This window comes from Hyperolius riggenbachi, chromosome 1, assembly GCF_040937935.1.
Source record: "Hyperolius riggenbachi isolate aHypRig1 chromosome 1, aHypRig1.pri, whole genome shotgun sequence".
NCBI classification, from domain to species: Eukaryota; Metazoa; Chordata; class Amphibia; order Anura; family Hyperoliidae; genus Hyperolius; species Hyperolius riggenbachi.
The window spans coordinates 28,895,528-28,915,948 of record NC_090646.1 but is presented as its reverse complement, the minus strand read 5'-3'; positions in this window follow the sequence as shown (position 1 = coordinate 28,915,948).

Genomic DNA, 20,421 nt, shown 5'->3' with positions numbered 1-20,421 from the left:
GCCGGCGGGACCACGTGATGCCGCATGCGCACAAGAGTGCGCATCACGGCATCACTGACGCCAGAGTGAGCTGCACAACGCGGCTCACTCTGACGTCCAGATCCAGCACCACCAGGCGTTGAGTTAGGGGGACGTTATGCGACCTTAACGCCCCCTCTAACGCAACGTCCTGGTGTGAAATTAGCCTTAAGCCTGGAACGCACTACAAAACGCTATCGCTAATCTCAATCGCTAGCGTTTTGTATGAGCGGTTTGTAAGCAATTTCATGAGCGTTTTAGGTAGCGATTTTAAAAAGTGTAATCAATTTGCCAGCTGTTGTGTAGCGATTAGCGTTTTTAATTCTGATTGCTCCTTTCAATTAATTTAAATTTTATTACAGTGTGCAGTCATTTCAAAACGCTAGCAGAGTCGCTCTGTGCCGGTTTTGATGAGCGATTACGCCAGCGTTTATATACTTTACATTGCAGAAACGCTAATAGCTAATAGCTAACGCTAAATGTCAAAAATGCAGCATGTTCTGCGTTTTGCGATTTTGGTAATCGCAATCGCTCCAGTGGAATTTGGCCCGTTCATTAACATTAGCTAAGCATTTAGGGAAATCGCTAGCGGTTTGAATCACTTCCTAAACGCTCAGAAAATCGCTCTAGTGGGTTCCAGCCATTAGTAAGATTGTCTATAGCCTCAAAGTTAGCTGTGCAGAACAGAACTGTTTTGCTGTAAACATTCTATTATTCTAGCAATTATTTCACTGTTCAGAATGTCCTTTCTGCTCTAAAAGATACAAAACAGCATAATAACCTTTAAAGGGGTTCTCTTGCACTTTAAAAATACAAAAACTGCCACTTACCTGGGGCTTCCCACGGCCCCCTGCAGCTGGAACGTCCTGTGCCGTCCTCCTCCGATCACCTGTTGCCAGCCGCTGGCACCGGTGTAATTATTTGTCTAACTAGACAAATAGAACTGCGGCTGCGTGGCCGTGGCTGCATTGCATGCTTGCTCCCCCGTTTGTTAGCGGGAGCTTACCAGGCGCAGTATGACGTTTTCCTGTTCTGCACCTGCACAGTAAGCTCCAGCTGATGCGTGGGGGAGCGGGCACGCGCGCAGCCACGGTCGCACAGCCGCACTTCTATTCGTCTAATTACACCAGTGCCGGCAGCGGGGAATGGGTGATCGGAGGAGGACAGCGCAGGACGGTCCAACTGCAGGGGGCCAATGGAAGCCCCAGGTAAGTGGAAGTTGTTGATTTTTTTTAAAGTGCAAGAGAATCCCTTTAAACAAAAAAAACTTTCTTTGTTACTGCTGATCAAATCCTAAAATGTATCTGCACTGTTTCTACTTCCTCAAAGAAGCAGACATATTGTTGAAAAAGGAACTCCAGTGACAATAATGTAACAAAAAAAAGTGCTTAATTTTTACAATAATTATGTATAAATGATTCAGTCAGTATTTGCCCATTGTAAAATCTTTCCTCTCCCTAATTTACTCTGACATTTATCACATGGTGACATTTTTACAGCTGGCAGGTGATGTCACTGGAAGGAGATGCTGCTTGCTTTTTTGGCAGTTGGAAACTGCTGTTATTTCCCACAATCCAACAAGGCTCCCACGGTGTGATGACAGTACCATGGTCCTGACATCACACTGTGGGAGGGGTTTCACCACAATATCAGCCATACAGCGCCCCCTGATGATCCGTTTGTGAAAAGGGATTTATTTTTCATGTAAAAGGGGGTATCAGCTACTGATTGGGATGAAGTTCAATTCTTGGTCACGGTGTCTCTTTATCAGTCTGTGCTTTCAAATGAGCTGCTGTGGTAGTCATGTGACACAGGGGAGAGATCAAATTACAACTTGTTATTAGACACAGATGAAGAGGAGGAATTAGACAGGCTAAACTCTCTACATACATACAGGGTGTATTTCTGTATGTTTTCCTTCTGTCCTGTGCAAGAGTTCAGCTTCACTTTAATGCATAGACACGCAATGTATAGTCATCAGCCCAGCTCTGTCACCGCACCCACCTGTGTTGCCATGAACTACCCTCAGCTCAGTGGCTGTGGCCTGATTGGGGGCACCAGGCTGGGGTAAGCTTCCGCAGCACAGGCAGGGACGGCTACAAAGCTCCAGACCTAAACATATCAAACCTGAACTCCTGCACAGGACAGAGGGAAAACATAGAGAGATGCACCCTCTATGTATTTAGAGAGTTTAGCCTTAGTCTAATTCCTCCACATCACAGATTAAATCAGTGTCAACTGGCTAACTTAGCAGAGCAGCTAATGTGCAAGCATAGGATGTGAACCCTGTGCCTGCTTCCATGAAAGCAGGAAGTAGACACACTGCAGATTTATTGCAGGATTTGTATCAGCTGTAACAAATGGTTTGTTGCTTATTTTTTAGAGCAGAGAGGAAGTTCTGAGTTTAAACCTGATTTAACCGCTAAAATCTGCTTCATAGACTTCAATGCAGATGCAAACAAACAAACAAATAGTAATAATAATAATAATAATAATAATAATAATAATAATAATAATAATAATAATAATAAAACATTTTGGCTGTAATTTTGCCAATTTTTCACTATGCAAACATTTGCTAAATTTGCTGTTAAATCCACTTCAGGAATTTAGCTTCCTCAACCCTATCTGATGCTGTTAAGGCCACATACACACATCAGACTATAGTCTTTGGAAAATGAAAGATCACAGACCAATCTTACCACCCTTCATGTAGTATGAGAGCCATACCTACACAGTCTTTTCTATGGAGCTGAACTCCACATCAGACAGAAATCTTTGCAAGATGCTGCACACACAGATGCTGTACAGACACAAAAGATCAGTCTCTGCAAAAGATCTGTTCCTGCCAAAGATCCGTTCCTGCAAAATGCATTCATAGTCTATGAGATCTGCAGATCATCATACACACCTTGTTTAACAGACATTCATCTGCAGATCAGATCCACCAGGATGGATTTTTCAGCTCTGCAGATGATTGCCAGATATGCAGATGAAGTCAGTTAAACAAGGTGTGTATGATGATCTGCAGATCTCATAGACTATGAATGCAATTTGCAGGAATGGATGTTTGGCAGGAACAGATCTATTGCAGATACTGATCTTTTGTGTCTGTACAGCATCTGTGTGTGCAGCATCTTGCAAAGATATTTTTCTGATGTGGAGTTCAGCTCCATAGAATAGACTGTGAAGGTGTGGCTCTCATACTACATGGAAGGGGGTAAGATTGGTCTGTGATCTTTCATTTTCTTTTCTTTTTTTCTTTTTTTTTTCTCAAAATAAGTTTTTTTTTTATTGAACAATGCAAATGTTTTACATACTTTAAAGATCAGTGGTATATAGTATATAATATAAACATGTAATACAAACAATTATGAACAGAGTACACCAGGATTAAAAGGTAAAAGATGGCATTGTGTCAGAATATAACATATCACATGGTAGTCCTATAGTAATGTGAATTATCTACTTTGATCCTCCTAGGAGTGTTGATGTGAGTATGAATGTTAAGGGGGGGCCCCGCTTATGAGTGTGAGGTATAAACTTGTTGGTATCTCTTTCTCCTGGCCTTCTCTACCTTCTAGTACCTAGGGGCAGAAGGCTGGAAAAGGGAAAATTAGAGGGATCTTCTCAGAGTTGAAGCCCCTGATTGCAAAGTTGTTGTTTGTTATGCTCACACCCTTCTTTGGATTTTTGGGGGGTACTTTGGAGGGAGGACCCTCCTTATGAATTTTTATAAGTAGCAATGGGAGCAGGGGTTGGGTAAGTTTTACTCTTTGGATGGCGCAGCGTATTGTAACGTCTAATAGTGTTGTACTCTGTGATTGTTAGGTAAAATGATTGTTTATGGTTTTTCTGAAAGCCTAATCTTCTAATGATAATTATTCAAAAGGAACTGAATACAGGAAATAAAAGACAATAAGAAGACTATAAGATACCAATTCAATTCAATTCAATTCACTTTATTGTCATTGTGTAACACAACAAAATTACTTTTCATGACAACCCCACGGTGCATATAGGGAACATAGTGATAGTAACAAGGAAGAGAAGAAATTATACAAGTATGCCAGGTATTGCAGATGTTTAAACAATTTGTACACAGTGTTAATTATTTCAGAGAGGATTCAGAGTTTATCAAGTTTATGGCGGATGGGAAAAAGCTGTCTTTCAGTCTGTTTGTGTGTGTGCGGGTTGATCTAAAACGTTTACCTGATGGAAGGAGCTCAAACAAGGCATTTCCAGGGTGAGTGTTGTCTTTGATAATGTTTTTGGCCCTTCTCAAGCTGCGAGTATTATACAAAAGTTCCAGTGATGGTAGTTCAGTGCCAATAATGGCTTCTGCTGTTTTAACAACTCGCTGCAGGGCTTCTCTAGTAGCCTTCGTGCAGCTGTTGTACCAGGCCGTCATGCAATTGGTCAGAACGCTTTCTATAGTGCATCTGTAGAAATTAACCAGCAGCTTCTGTGGGAGGTTAGCGCTCCTTAGTTTTCTCAATAACCAACATGGTGAACAGTGAACCTGCTGCAATAGATAACTTGGTGCCTAAGGTGCTCAATTGATATTTAATCCCTGTTGTCTGTTTCTTGTGCCACATATTGCATTATTTTACCAAGGAGATGGATTTGGGAGTTTGATGAGGGTTTTGCCCATCCTTTTTCTTATGATGTTTTCCATCTGGAGGTTGGAGTGTATTAGGGCTGTACAGTGATGCCATGGTATATGTTCATTTGATTTCCAGTTAACTGAGATAAGGTGTAGGGCTGCTGTTAAAATATGACATATCAGTGGTTGTAATTCTTTATCAAGTGTATCTAGGTCAATCATAAACAATGCAAATTCAGGCTTGAGAGAAAAGTCGTTCGTCGTCATAGATCTGAGTAGGTTTTCTATTGATTCCCATAGGGTTCTAACCAGTTCACAGTCCCATATCCTATGTTTTAGAGTGCCTATAGCTTTGTTGCATTTCCAACATATTGGAGAAAGATTTGGCTTAAATGTGGCAACTTTTCTTGGCGTGAGATACCATTTGGTGAAAATCTTTTTTGATTGCTCCCAGTGTGTGGCGCAGTGAGAGAATTTTTTCATGTATTTATTTGTAGTTAGAATCTGGGCGGGGGTGATTGTTGTATTCAAATCATAGGACCACACATAAGTATATTTAGATAATATCTTTAAGTAATTTGTAAAGAATTCAGAGTACCATATAGATATCCCTCCCCGGATAGTCATCCTGCTATTTAGCATAGTAAGTATGTGATCCGGGAGAGAAGGGTTTTCAATTGTTTTGTTCATTAGAATATGAGATATTCTCATGTGGGTGAATTGGAATGATTCTGGGATTAAGTATTCTTTCTTTAGAGTTTCAAAGGATTTTGTTTTTTTTAAATTGGTGATTTCTCCAATATGTTGGATGCCTTTGTCGATTAGCATATTGATGTTTAAATCAGGTGATAGCATTTTTTTTTTTTTTAAAGATTCTTTATTTAAAATAACATTTTTTAAGAAACATCACATACAAATATGCACGTTAAATAGTACATAAGTCATAAGTGCAGAAACACATTGGTACATTTAACAAAGCTATCTTGATAGCAAACCAGCGCCATCAAGAATCTTTTCCAATATCTTTACATACAGTACCGTCTAGTATCATATAGGTCAGGTGAACCTGAGATGACTTTGTTGTGCCAGAGGGGACCAAGCTACGTAATATCTAGTGGTTAAAAGGAGTCCCGGGGCCCCTTAGGGAACATACACCCAGGAATCCCTTATAGCTTAGCCATAGCTTAGTGTGAGGTACCAGCAGGGTAACCATCTGACTGCTAAATCTAAGATAATCTATAACTAATAGGTTTAATATCATCAATGAAGATAGAGAAGAGAGAAAGAGAGAAAGGAAGAAGGAGAATAAGGACAGTGCATACCGCTCCACCTGGGAGCCCGCAACCCCACGAGTTCGTTGGCCAAGGGGATAATCGATTGTATTCACAGTGCGATTCCTTGAGAGTGGGAGTTCAAGGATATAATGTGTCTAGGAGGATATGAGAGAAGCGTACCTGGGAGACTCTTTAAACTCAAACCACCCAATCCAGGTTTTCCAATATTGGTCTCGTGTTTCCCGCAAGCTGGCGGTTAGGTCCTCCATTTTTTCCACCCAGTCAATTTCTCTAAGCCACTCTAGTATAGAGGGGGGTTCTGACATTTTCCACTTCCTAGCTATTAGAATCTTTGCTGCATTAATCAAGTGTCTAGTGAGGGTTTTTTTGTATTTCCTTATTGACCACTGATTGTGATGCAATAAAAAGAAGGCTGGGGAGTCTGGGGGAAGATAGTCTGTTAGAGTATGCATTATTTCTCTCACATCCTCCCAGAACCGTCTCAGTTTGCTGCAGGACCAGAACACATGCACCATCGTGCCTGTTTCCTGGCTGCATCTCCAGCACAGAGGGGAAGATGAAGGGTACATTTTGTGGAGCTTGGAAGGAGTCAGATACCACCTAGTGAACACTTTGTAGCCTGCCTCCTGGCTCCTTGAGGAAATGGAAGACTTGTGAGAAAAGATGAGTATTTTGTGCCATTGCTTGTCAGAGAAGGTCATATTGAGGTCCCTTTCCCATTTAGCTTTGTATGTGGAACAGGGGTCTTCAGTGTCATTCAATAATGAGTATACCAAGGAGAGAGTGCCTCTTATCGTTCCCCCATCCATGCACGTTTTTTCAAAGAGTGAAAGGGACCTCGAAAAGTTCGCCCTTGACCCCTGTGTCATAAGAAAATGGTCAAACTGGAGGAGGCTCCAGGCGTCCAGGTTGGGGCTGTTGAGGGAGGTCCGAAGTTCCCCAAGGGTTACCCACCGTCCCCCGTGAATCAAATGCATGGCCCTAAGAGGGGTATCCAATCTCCATTTCTGGAAGCTGTTGAGGCTAAGGCCCAATGGAAAATTGGGGTTACTTAGGATGGGTAGGAAGGGGGAAGGCCATGGTGAGATGGTCAATTTCTCTCTGACTTTTAGAAATATTTTAAGAGTTTGGGTGATTAGGGTCGTGGCCATTGTCGAGGTGATAGGGGATCGGAGTGACCAAGGTAGTAATGCTAATTTATTTCCCATTAATTCCTCCTCGATGCCCACCCAGCGCTTGTGAGCTGCATGTCTATGCCAGTCGATGATTCTAATAAGAACTGCCGCTGTGTGATATAGTCGGGGGTTTGGAATAGCCATACCCCCCTGCTCCTTAGGGGCCGTCTGGATAGAATATTTCAATCTAGGCTTGCGGCCCTTCCAGATGAAGCGAGAGAAGGCTTGGGAGACCTGTTTGAAATATGAGCTAGGGATAAATATGGGCAGTGTTTGAAAAAGGTAGAGGAGTCTAGGCATGATTGTCATCTTAATAATGCAGCTTCTGCCAAACCAGGAGAACTGGGGTTTATCCCAGTTTATAAGGTCCTGCTTGATGCGTTCCAGAGCGGGTGGGAAATTGTGGGAAAATAGATCTTTAGGATTTTGTGTGATTTGGATGCCCAAATACTTCAGGGATTTACTAGGCCACTTAAATGGGAAGTTGCACTGTAGGGAGGCCCTAAGAGGTCCCGGTAGCAGTATTCCCAGGGCTTCACTTTTATCATAATTGATTGACATATTGGAGATTTCCCCATATGTTTTGAATTCTGCCAATAGGTTGGGTAGAGAGATATGTGGGTTAGTTAGATAGAATATTAGGTCGTCTGCGTAAGCTGCTATTTTTGAAGAGGACTGGGGGAAGGAAACGCCCTGAATGTCTGGGTTTGCCCTTACCCTACACAGAAAGGGTTCTAAAGAGAGAGCAAAGATTAGAGGGGACAGGGGGCATCCTTGACGGGTCCCATTATGTATGGAAAACTTGTCTGAGAGGACCCCATTAGCCCTGACTCTTGCCATAGGCCTCGAATAGAGAGCTAGAATTCGCTTCATCATCCCATCTGCTACGCCAATATGTCTGAGAGTGCCTTCGATGAGGTCCCAGTCCACCCTATCAAAGGCCTTTTCGGCGTCAGTTGAGAGTAATAAGGTTGGATCGGACCGGGACCTCACCCAGTGCAGTACGTTCAAAGTCTTGATAGTGTTATCCCTGGCCTCTCGGCCAGGGACAAAACCCACCTGATCTAGGTGAATCAGTCCCGGCAAGAGGGGGGCCAACCTGTTTGCCAGCATTTTTGAGAACAGTTTCAGGTCGACATTAAGAAGGGATATTGGTCGGTAGCTCTTACACAGGGCTGGGTCCTTCCCTTCCTTAAGTAAGACCGAAATGTGTGACTCAAGCATGTATGGAGAGAATGAGCCCCCTCTTTCCGGAGCTTCAGATGTGGCATTAAAGGCCTTCAGCATGTGTGATGAGACGATGGAGCGAAACTTTTTGTAGTACTCCGGGGTGAACCCATCTGGTCCGGGGGCCTTGCCAGAAGGCGTCTGGGAAATGGCCATCTGAAGCTCATCCATAGACAGGGGACTCTCCAGCATCTCAATATCCTCCGGGGCGAGCCTAGGCATCTTGGATTGTTTTAAGTAGTCTATAATTTTGGTTCGCCTATTCTCCCCGGAAGATGGTGAGGAGCCGGGCGATAAATTGTAGAGGTCAGAGTAGAAATCCTTAAATACTCCCGCTATCTCTTCATACTTATGGTACAGGACTGAGTGTTTATCTTTAATTTGGGGAATATAATTAGCAGTTTGTTGGGTTTTCAAAGCTTTAGCTAATATAGAGCTGCACTTATTACCAAATTCATAAAAAGTGCGGCGACACCGCAGGGCCGCGTACTTGGCTTTAGAAAATAATAAGGTTTTAAGGCGCTCTCTCTCTTTAGTGAGTGATGTCAGGATTAGGGGCGAGCTCCCTCTTTTATGCTTCATTTCTAAATCCCCGATATTGGTTATGATTTCCTGAATCTCTTTGTCCCGTGCCCTCTTCTTTCTGGCCCCTTCTCTGATAAGCAATCCTCTTACAAAACACTTATGAGTTTCCCAGACCACCATAGGGGAGGTATCTTGTGTCGCATTTATTTGGAAAAATTCCTCCATTTCAGCCTTAATTTTAGCAAAGGTATTTTTGTCTTCGATAAGTGAATTATTTAGTCGCCAGGAGGCTGGGCCTTTCCTGGTTTCACCCAGGTTCAACTCTACAGTAACAGGAGCATGATCTGATAGATGTATATTGCCTATATTAGAAGCAGTGGAGATCGAGAGTAAATTATGTGAGAGGAAGATATAGTCAATCCTCGTATAGGAGTTGTGAGGGAAAGAATAAAAAGTGTAATCAATTCCTGAGGGGTTATGTAATCTCCATACATCGATCAGCTGCATAGATTTAAGGAGGGATTTACACTTCCGTAATAATTTATATGAGATTGGGGATTTCTTGGAGGATGAATCTATCTCCGGCTCAAGGGTGAGGTTGAGATCTCCCCCCAGCATAATACTGCCTTCAGCGAATGAATCTAGCTTTGTCAAGAAAGCTTGAAGGAACTGCACCTGTTGCACATTAGGCGTATAGAAAGAGCCAATGGTGATTTTCTGGGAATAAATCGTGCCTTTGATCATATTAAATCTGCCCTGCGGGTCCTGATACTGGTCAATCAATGAGAAAGGCGTATCCCTGGACAGTAAGATAGCTGTTCCTTTAGTTTTGGACTCTTGGGGAGTACTAAAGAAAGCGGATTTATAATACCTATTTAAAAGCTTTGGTACTGAAGGGCCTTTAAAATGAGTTTCCTGAAGGCATACTACATTGGCACGTTCTTTATGGCATAAGTGCAACAGTGAAGACCTTTTTTCTGGAACATTTAAACCCTTGGCGTTTAAGGAGAATAATTTAAGTGACTGTTGGAATGTAAACTGTGGGTAGCAGACTCCCGTGGAGCAGGCGCACAATCCTCAGAGAAGGGATAGAAGAGACAGATAGGAAAGAAGAAAAAGAAAAAACGAACAGTAAAACAAAGTAGATGTGTGTAAGAAGCCACACTTGATAAGCTAATAACACATACTTAATATCCATTGTACCTGGTCTGGTCTTTTATAGACCAACCCTGACGTGAGGTTTAACTCTCTAACGAGGACACCTCTTTTTCCTCGTTAAGCTTTGGCGAATCGCCCTGGGGAAAAGAAGCCCGCGACCGAACAGCGAGAGCCCCCTTGCCCCCGGGCGAGCGCATTTCAAATAAAAGTAAACACCTTCTTATTATGTAACATTAAAACATTAACATGGTATGTAGAACGTCCCACATTTCAGAAAGCATATAGGCTAAATGAATCCCCACGAGGTCCCATGCTCCCAGTTAATGAACCACACATCCCCACGCTTCCCTCACCTAGGAGAGGCAAAGTTATACATAACGCTTTCAACAGCTTCCATATGATGTACATGTGCTCAGATAGGGGGGACTGTGTTCACTTTCGTCTGTGGATCCCCCCTCCTCCGCCCCCCACCCCCCCAAACCTCTTGCTAGCGTAAGTGGATGCGCCCCGTTTTGACTGAGGTGCGCGCCACCATCCTCCAGCCGCCCCCCGCCCCCCCCCCCGGGGGCCTAAGACCCCTGCCCGCACCTCCCAAGCCAGCCCCAATGTCCCCACAGGGGATAATACAGTAATGTATGACATTAAAAATATGTAAATTTCATTTCTCCGGATGAAGAAAGGCATATGCGACCATTCTGTAACTTTCTGAGTGCCTCAGAGTGAGTACGTGGTTGGTACCTATAAGTCAGACATGCCATGCGTTCCTGAAAAAGAAATATCGTGGGAGGGAGGCACGGAGGTCCATCATCGAACATCAGGAGGGGGGGACGAGGGCCAGGGACAGAGAGCCGCCACGCAGGCAGCCAAGGCCTGTCAGCTAGTTTTAACTCTAATCCAACTGAGGCTGAGTCCAGGGGAAAGGGGGAGAGGGGGAGGACCACTCGTGCATAATTCGGGCCCTGGGAGCCCAGGCCTCGCGGGGCCGTTGTTTAGGCCAGAATAGAGTTGTAGCATATGTTCAGAGGGATATTTTCTATGGGACTAGGAAAGGGGGAGCAGTGAACAGTACTCACAGTTCGGCACAGCCTAGTTGGCCTTCTTTGCTTTCTGCGGGCGGCCCGAGTATGCCGCTTCTAGATCCCATTCCGGCAGCTCAATTGAGGATAACGAAAGGGCCTTTGTGAAAGAAGATAGGTCGTCCGGGTGACGTAGTATGCTGGTAGTTGATCCCTTCGTTCCCACCAGCTGGAAGGGAAAGCCCCACCGATATTTCACGCCAGATTGCTGCATGGCCTGTAAGAGTGGGCGTAATGCACGGCGTTGGATGAGGGTGGATGGGGCCAAATCCTGATAGAGGACGACAGTAGCTTCTTCCCAAAACAGCGGGCCCTTATCCCTTGCGGCGATCATGATGGCCTCCTTGTCCGCATAGTTGTGTAGGCGGCATATAACATCTCTCGGCTGTTCTTGAGGTGATGGCGTAGCTCGGAGGGCTCTGTGCGCCCGGTCAAATTTGATCTTCTGATCCGCTGGGCGATTGAGCACACTGTTGAAGATGGTGCGTAAGGTAGGTAAGATGTCATCACTTTGTACGGATTCGGGGAGGCCACGAACCCGAATATTGTTCCGCCTCTGTTTTGCATGTCCTCCATCTGTGCCCGGATGGACTGGTTCGTGGTCCGCTGTATGTCCCCTGCTGCTTTGAGGGTTGCGATCTCTGCTCGGAGTTGCGCAATGTCAGTCTCCACAGTTGTCACGCGGTCTGAGAGGCCTGTGATATCGGAGCGGATCACCGCAATCTCCGTCCTTGTGGAAGAGACGATCCGCTCTGTCTGCTCATCGAGGTCCTGTTCAGTAGGTAAGCTCCTTAGGTACCTCCATATGTCTTCCAGGTTGCCCGCGTTTCCGGAGCTAGTAGTGGCAGTGTCCGAGGCCTGCAGCGTGTGGGAAGACGGGTCCGCCATCTTGGGAACCTCCCTGCTGGTGGTAGTCTTTTGAAAATAACGGGTCACCGGTCTCTGGGACGAGTTCTGTGAGCGGCGCTTTCTGGATTTGCTCCTCTTCTCCCTTTCCATACCAGTCTAGCCCAAGAACATCGGGCGTAAACAGCTATAAGGTTGCTAAAAAGGCATGCGGGCCCGGGAGCTCAGCAGCAGCACGTCCTCACTCCTCCATTGCCGGCTCCGCCCCCCCAGGTGATAGCATTTTTAATATGTGGATGGGGAGGGTTACTGTGCTTTGGTTCGAGCTTTTGTATGGGTATTTAGTGTAGTATTCCCATGCCATGATAGACGCTTGAATGGTTGGGAATGGGGATTTCGGGGGTTTGATCCCTACTAGGATACTGCAGATCAGAGTTCTCAATGGTATATTCATAATGTGTTCTTCCATGGTAGCCCATTGTTTGGTGAAAGGTTTTATCCACCATTCCTTAGACATATTTAATAAAGAGGAATGATAGTATTTTTCGATACATGGCAAACCCAAACCTCCTTTATTAGTCGGAAGGGTCATATATGTCTGTGATATTCTGGGGGGTCGTCCTTTCCAGATAAAGTTTGTAGTAATTTTTTTTAAATTAATAAAGAACGTTTTCTTTAGTGGGATATTTATTGTGCGAATTATGTATAGTATCTTTGGGAGAGTGAACATTTTAAAGCATACAATTCTGCCTACCCAAGATAGCATGGATTTACTATATTTCTCGCAGTCTTGTTTGACCTTTGATAATAAAGGGATATAGTTATATTTGAATAGGTCCTTTGTAGAATGTGGTAGTAGTATACCTAAGTATGGTATATGTTGGTGTGCCCATGGTAATTGTATTTCAGAATCTATTTTGTTTATTTGAGGGGTAGGAATATGTAGGCCTAACATAAGTGACTTATGTTTGTTGAGTTTGTAGAGTGATACCCTGGCAAAATTGTCTAGTTCTTTTAATACGTTTTGCAGAGATATGAAAGGGTTTGATAATGAAAGTATTACATCGTCTGCGAATAGTCCAATCTTGTGAGCCGTCTGATTGATTTCGATTCCTGTAATATTGGAATTTGCTCTGATTTTTTCTGCTAAGGTTTCCATCAGCAGTGAAAATATAATCGGCGAAAGAGGGCACCCCTGGCGTGTGCCGTTAGAAATTGGGAATTTGTTTGGTATAAAACCGGCTGCATTTACCATTGCTGATGGATTTGAGTATAAAGAAACTATGGCTCCCAAGATTGGACCTGTAAATCCAAATTTTTCCAGTACTTGTTCCATAAAACCCCAGTGTACTCTGTCAAAGGCCTTCTCCGCGTCCAAGGTAAGGAACACAGAGGGGGCCTTCGACATTTTCACATACTTCAGGATATTAATCATTCTTCTTGTACCGTCGGCAGCTTGCCTGCCTTTTGTAAACCCTACTTGATCTGCTGCTATGAAGGTGTTGGTAACATTCATCAGCCTATTGGCTATTAATTTGGCATATAGCTTAGTATCACAATTGAGCAAGGAAATTGGGCGATAATTTGCGGGGTTGGTGTGATCCTTGTCTTGTTTAGGGAGTACTGTTATTATCGCCTCTAGGTATTCTGCTGGTATTGTAAAGTCTGTCCTGAATTTGTTGAAGAGAGCTGTTAATGGAGGGCATAATATGTTTGTGTAAGTTTTTATAATATTCGTTGCTGAAGCCATCAGGGCCGGGAGCTATATTCAACTTGAGCTTTTGGATGGTTTTTAAAATTGCTGCTTCCGAGAAGGGGGCGTTAAGTGTTTCAAGTTGTTGTGGAGAAAGTTTTGGAAGGGTAATGTCATTGAGAAAGGAGGTTATTTTTGTTCTGTTTGGTTGAGGTGTTGTGGGGTCATCTTTGAGATTGTACAGCTGTTGGTAGTAACTTTTAAATGCATCAGCAATTAGTTTAAGGTTAGTTATTTCTGTTTTATTAGTCGGGTGTTTAAGGCTATGAATTCTGGATTTCATGTTTCTTTGCTTCAGCATGTTGGCAAGTAATTTACCAGCCTTGTTTCCTTGTGAATAGTGGTTAATTTTGGATCTTTGAATATTTTTGTCATATTGATATAAGAGTAGGTCTTTTAATTGGTTGCGCAATTTGAGTAATTCATTTCTCAATGACATGAGTTTGTTTATCTTGTGTTGAGTTTCTACATTTTTTATTTGTGTTAGTAAATTCTCTATTTTCGATTGCTTTTCTCTTTTAAATTTGGCTCCTAGGCGAATGAGGTGGCCTCTAGCAACAGCCTTGTGGGCTGACCATATTGTGGCTTCATTAGTGTCTGTGGTTGTGTTGAATTGGAAAAATTCCGTCAGCGCATTCTGTATGATTGTTTTATTGTCGGGTGACAGTAATGTATGAGCGTTTAGTTTCCATAGTTGGGGTTTTTTAATAAAGGAAGGACGTTTTATTTTTATAGTGATAGGAGCGTGGTCTGACCAGGTGGTTATGCCTATTGACGCTGAGGTGACCTCTTGTAATAGGGTTGGGTCGGTTAGGAAAAAGTCAATCCTGGAGTAGGTATTATGTATATGGGAAAAGTATGTATAGTCTCTAGCTTCTCCATTTAAGATTCTCCAGGGATCATAGAGGTTGTACCAGTGTGTCATTTTGAGGATGGATTTGCCATGTGTTTTCTTTTTGGCAGAAGAGTCAAGTGCAGTTAAATGAGAGTTAAAGTCTCCTCCTATCAATAGTAAGCCTTGTTTTATTTCATTAATTTTGTTCAGTAATTTATCTAGGAAGGTTTTTTGGCCCGAGTTGGGTGCATATATATTTACCAGTGTGTATTGTATAGCATCAATAGTACCACTGAAGATTACATATCTGCCTTGTGGGTCTGTAATAATCTCTTTAGATTCGATGGAGAGATCATTGTGGAATGCGATAAATGTTCCTCTTTTTTTTTTTGTAAAGGTGCTATGGTATATGGATGTATACTTTTTATATGATAGTAGGTGTTTGTCTTTTTCTATTAGGTGGGATTCTTGTCCAAAAATGATGTCTACATGTTTAGATGCCATTTCTGACCAGAAATAATGTCTTTTTTGAGGGGAATGGAGCCCCCTTGTGTTCAGAGAAGAGATTGTTAAAGACATTTTAAAGAAAATTGATGGGTCGGTCTTTATATGGTCTTGATAACTTAATATACATACGTAATTTTTGTTTGTACCTTGGCAAAGGTGAATGTGATGGTACACATGGGAGATTGTCTGTGTGGTATACAGGATACTGATAGCAGGATATCATTATTCAGCAGTAACATAAACAGTAACATATATTTGGAACATAAACCAATGTGGGAACAGTGATCAGTATGAGATTTGAGTCCTGTCTCTCATGCAATCAGTGGGGCGCAAGCAGTAATTACTAACTGCTAAGGAGTAGGCCTCAGTGTGCTATAATAGCACTAAAAGAAGATGGTATATAGTCACCACCAGGTGGGGAGGAGCCTATCTTCTCATTTGTTGTGCCAGTCCGCAGCTATTTTTGTGTTCTTTGCCATTTTGCTTTCCCGAGTCACGTCTATTTGGGCCGGTATGTTCAGCTTTTTGAGGGTTTTTAATCCTTCCTCAAGTGAGGAAATGGAAATTGGTTTGTTATTGTGTCTGAAGAGGACTTTGGTGGGGAATCCCCATTTATAGGGAATATGCAAAGATCGAAGAGCTTTCGTCAGCGGCTGTAGATCTTTCCGTTTTTTTAATGTGGCTTGGGATAGGTCGGCATATAGGTGAATGTGCTTGTATGGATCTGGTAAGGTGGTATTTTTCTGGATATGCAGTAGTAGTTGCTCTTTGATGTGGTAGCATAAGAATTTGGCTATGACATCTCTGGGAGCGAGCTCCGGGATGAAGGAAGGTTTTGGTAATCTGTGGACTCTGTCTAAGATCAGCTCAGTGTCGTTAGCAGAGGGAATGGTTGTTTTTATGATGTCTTGGATGTACTGTTTTAACTCTCCTGTGGAAATCTGTTCAGCGATGCCTCTGAATTTCAGGTTATTCCTGCGGCATCTGTCTTCCAAATCTGCATTTTTCATTTTTAGCCAGTTAATATCCGAGGTAAAAGTCTCAGTGGTGTCCACAACTATATTATGTTAATTTATTAGTTCAGTGACTTTCCTTTCAGTTAAATCGACTCTGGAGCTTAGTTCAGACAGCTCTGTTTTAACATCGGAGGTCATTGTGTTAATCTCCTGCAGAAGGGAGTGCTTAAAAGAGATCAGGATATCCTTGATAAAATGCTGCGAGGCAGCCTGCTCTGTTGTGGGATATGATTCAATGGCGGCTGCTAGCGCTAGCTCTGCCTGGGGGAGTGAGTCATCAGTGTCTAAATCTCCTACCTGCGAGATGTTTTCCAGAAGTCTCGGCTTGTTTTTCGCTGGACTCCTCGATGTGGGAGTGTTGGAGGACGGTGTGGAATCCCCTGAGGAGGTAGTGTGTGAGCTGGGTTCGTTCGTCTCTGCCTCAGTGCTCGGTAGCTCAGAGTTGCATTGTTTGTTCCTGCCGCCGGCGCCATCTTGGGGCTGGTGCTGGGAGAGACGGGCCCGAAATAGTCCGTCAATTTGCGGGGTTTCGGCTGATTTTTTTTCCTTTTTTTTGATGCGTCCTGCTCTGTCATCATGTCCTCTTCGTGGGACATGGGTTTTTGCTGCGGGTTCATGTCGGTTTGGGCTGGTTTAGCTGGATGGCTACGGGAGCTCTCTCTACATGCGACTTCTCCTCACCGCGTGGTAGCCACGCCCCCGATCTTTCATTTTCAAAAGACTATGGTCTGATGTGTGTATGTGGCCTAAGTTAGAGAGAACCTCACTTGAAAATAAAAGGTCAAAATAACCATATACAGGAAATACTTAAATCCTGTGTAGTCTACTCTTCAATCTCTTTCTCCTCTCCTGCATTCCATTTGTCTTCCTGGTCAGAACACTGTTAAACTGTAATATCACCCACTTGAGCCACAGGGAAACATGGATATTACCTTGCACAATAAGTTGTAACTGACAGCAGCTGATATATAACTGACAGCTACTGGTATATTTCAGTTCTGACTAAATATTGTCAGATCTGGAAGGGATCACTGTAAGAAGAAAATGGTGAGCTTCTGAGAGGAACTGACGGTGAGGTTAGTATATAATATTCATTTGCAGCTACGACATGTGTTTATTTTAAATTATTTTACTTGCTTCAGGTTCCCTTAAACTGTGTTATTCATCTCTGTGTGAGAGTTGTAAGCTAATTTAAGGTCAATTATGAATAAAGAAATTATTATTTTACAATTTACTAAATACAAAAGTATCTATAAAATTAAACATAGTACAATAATTGATTTTATTTATTTTGCATTAAAAGTTACAGAAGTACATGAGAAGGTTACCTAACACTAACAGGCGGAATGGGGAAAGGTATTTCTTCAACACGAAAGGACAGACGTCTATACCTCTGATATTAACAAGTTGGACATTCCGGAAGATTGTAGATGGTTCAATACGCCATAGAAAAGTTGTCGGAAATTTCACTGAATCTTTAACAGGAGAAAGAACTTTTTTCATTGACCCAAAAGAGATATCTTGGAAATCTGGAAAGGTATGTTGCGCTCTTCAGGGTGCACAGGGGTAAGTAGAAGACTTTGCCACCCTTCTCTTCCAGAGCTCCCTCACATCTTCTGCTCATAGATCAAACCACAAGGGGAAAACAGGGAGTGAACTATTTTCTAACAGGTCTTGCTGTAGTATGAAGTCTGCATTTTTGCACTATATAAGCAGAAAGACCTTTTATTTTACTTTTTGTTTGTTTTAGTGTTGAGCCGAAATTTTCGAAATTTCATGTTTCCTTAATTACGGACGTGAATTTTGCCTCTACGACACAAATTCGTAATTTCGTAATTGCCATACAAACTGTAATTCAGAATTCCGTAAGCGAAATTCCGGTTTCGTAATTTCGCGTTTCGTCGCAAATTCGTGTTTAACATGAAATTTAGTAATTTCATGTTTTCTATAGAAACAAAGTTATTTTAGTTACAAAAATGAACATAATTTCGTTTCTAATGGTAATTATGCACATTTAGGTAATGACTAAACTCAGGAAAGTCACTCATTGATTGCAATTACTGATAATGCAAAGGCACATGCTGTCACTTTAAATGTATCAGGAGGCTCTGCCTGCAGCCACTTCTAAGACAGGTGCTCTTTGTCATGGTGCCCTTAGCTGTCATGTTGAGACACTTGGTTTTGGGCCTTGCAATATCTGCTAATGCAAAGGCCCCTGCACGTGCTGTCACTTTAAATGCATCAGGAGGCTCTATGCATGCTGAGAAACTTGGTTTTTGGCCTTGCAATATCTGATAATGCAAAGGTACCCGCAAGTGCTGTTGCTTTAAATGTATCAGGAGCATCTGGACTGGAACACAATTAAAGGTCAAATTTGGGTGTTAAACATGAAATTCTGATTTGTTTGTGCTACCTAAACGATCATAATTATGAAAAAGATTGTAATTATGAAATTCCCCATCAACACGAAATTTCGCGTAATTTCATGAAATTCACGAAATTTCGATTACAACCATAATCGTAATTTCATGAATTATGTAATCGTAATTGGGTTATTACGCTCATCACTAGTTTGTTTATTTATTTGAGTGGGGGGGGGGGGTTTGGAGAGGGGTTTCATCACCTTATTCTAAGGTATGATGACTCTAACACAAAAAGTAATAGTTATTAGCTAGATAATGTCTGACTGCTAGGAATGTTTTTAGGGGGGTGAGACCTAATCCGATCTGGCAGAACATGGCACAAGATTGGAAAAGCTTTTCACCCTGAACATTTTTGATATCTGTATTTCAGAAAGGATTATGGATTTGGGCTCAGAATAAAATAAATCTGCCACTCATCTCATCTCTGATGTACATCAATTGGCCATTAACCACTTGCCGACCACGCACTCATAACGCGCGTCGGCAAAGTGGTAGCTGCAGGACCAGCGACGCACATCTGCGTCGCCGGCTGCAGGCTAATTAATCAGGAAACAGCTGCTCGCGCGAGCGGCTGCTTCCTGTCAATTCACGGCGGGGGGCTCCGTGAATAGCCTGCAGGCTGCTGATCGCGGCTCGCAGCTCTATATGTAAACACAAGCGGAAATAATCCGCTTTGTTTACATTTTTACAACGCTGCTAACAGTAGCAGCGTTGTACTAGATCAGCGATCCCCGGCCAATCAGCGGCCGGGGATCGCTGTCACATGACAGGCAGAAGCCTGTTAGAGGCTGCACAGGACAGATCCGTTCCTGTGCAGCCTCCGATCTCTGGGGCAAGGAGGGAGAAGAGGGAGAGGGGGAATCTCTGGGGCAGGGAGGGCTTTGAGGTGCCCCCCCGCCACCCACATGCATGCAGGAGCGATCAGACCCCCCCCCCTCCCAGAACATCATCCTCCTAGTGGGGAAAAAAGGGGGGCGATCTGGTCGCTCTGCCTGCTATTTGATCTGTGCTGGGGGCTGCAGAGCCCACCCAGCACAGATCTTCTAAATCAGCGCTGGTCCTTAAGGGGGGGAAGGCTGAATCCTGAAGTGGTTAACTAACTGTTAACATGTATGTTCTTTTGTATAAATTATTATTATTATTATTATTACTACTACTACTACTGAAAGTATTATTGGTTGCGCAAAGAATGTATATTATTTCGTAGTCATTCATAATTTCACATAACTATTTGCGTAATTTTTGCGAAATTTCACGTAATTTTGTGCCGAATTTGGAGGTTAATAGCAAAGCCCCTGTACATGATATTGACACCAAAATTGCTACCTATGTTAAAGGGAATAGTGGGTACAAGGCAAAAAAAAAAAAAAAAAAAATAGACCATATAGTTTTTGAGAAAATCGATTTAAAATATGCAAAGACAAAATGTTTTTTAAACTTGGAAAAATGAGTTTAAAAAACGTTTTTCTTTGCATTTTCAAAATCGATTTTCTCAAAAACTATATGGTCTATTTGGAAAATTCTTTTTTTGACTTGTAGACAATATTCTCCTTAACATATGCACCAATTTTAGTAGCAATCGCCTGTATGGGGCTTTACTATTAACTGCCAAAGTTGGCGCAAAATGTCGCAAAAATTACATAAAAATTACACGAAATTATGAAATACTACTATTACATACAAAATCAATTACGATTATCTCTGAAATTTCGCATTACGATTACAATGCAAAAATGCAAATTTCAGCCCATCACTGTTACTACTACTGTATTTTGTATTTATATAGCACCGACATCTTACGTAGTGCTGTACAGAGAATATAGTTTTGTCGCTAACTGTCCCTCAGAGGAGCTCACAATCTAATCCCTACCATAGTTGTATGTCTAGTGTAGTGTGTTTATTGTAGTCTAGGGCCAATTTAGGGGGAAGCCAGTTAAATTATCTATATGCTTTTGGGATGT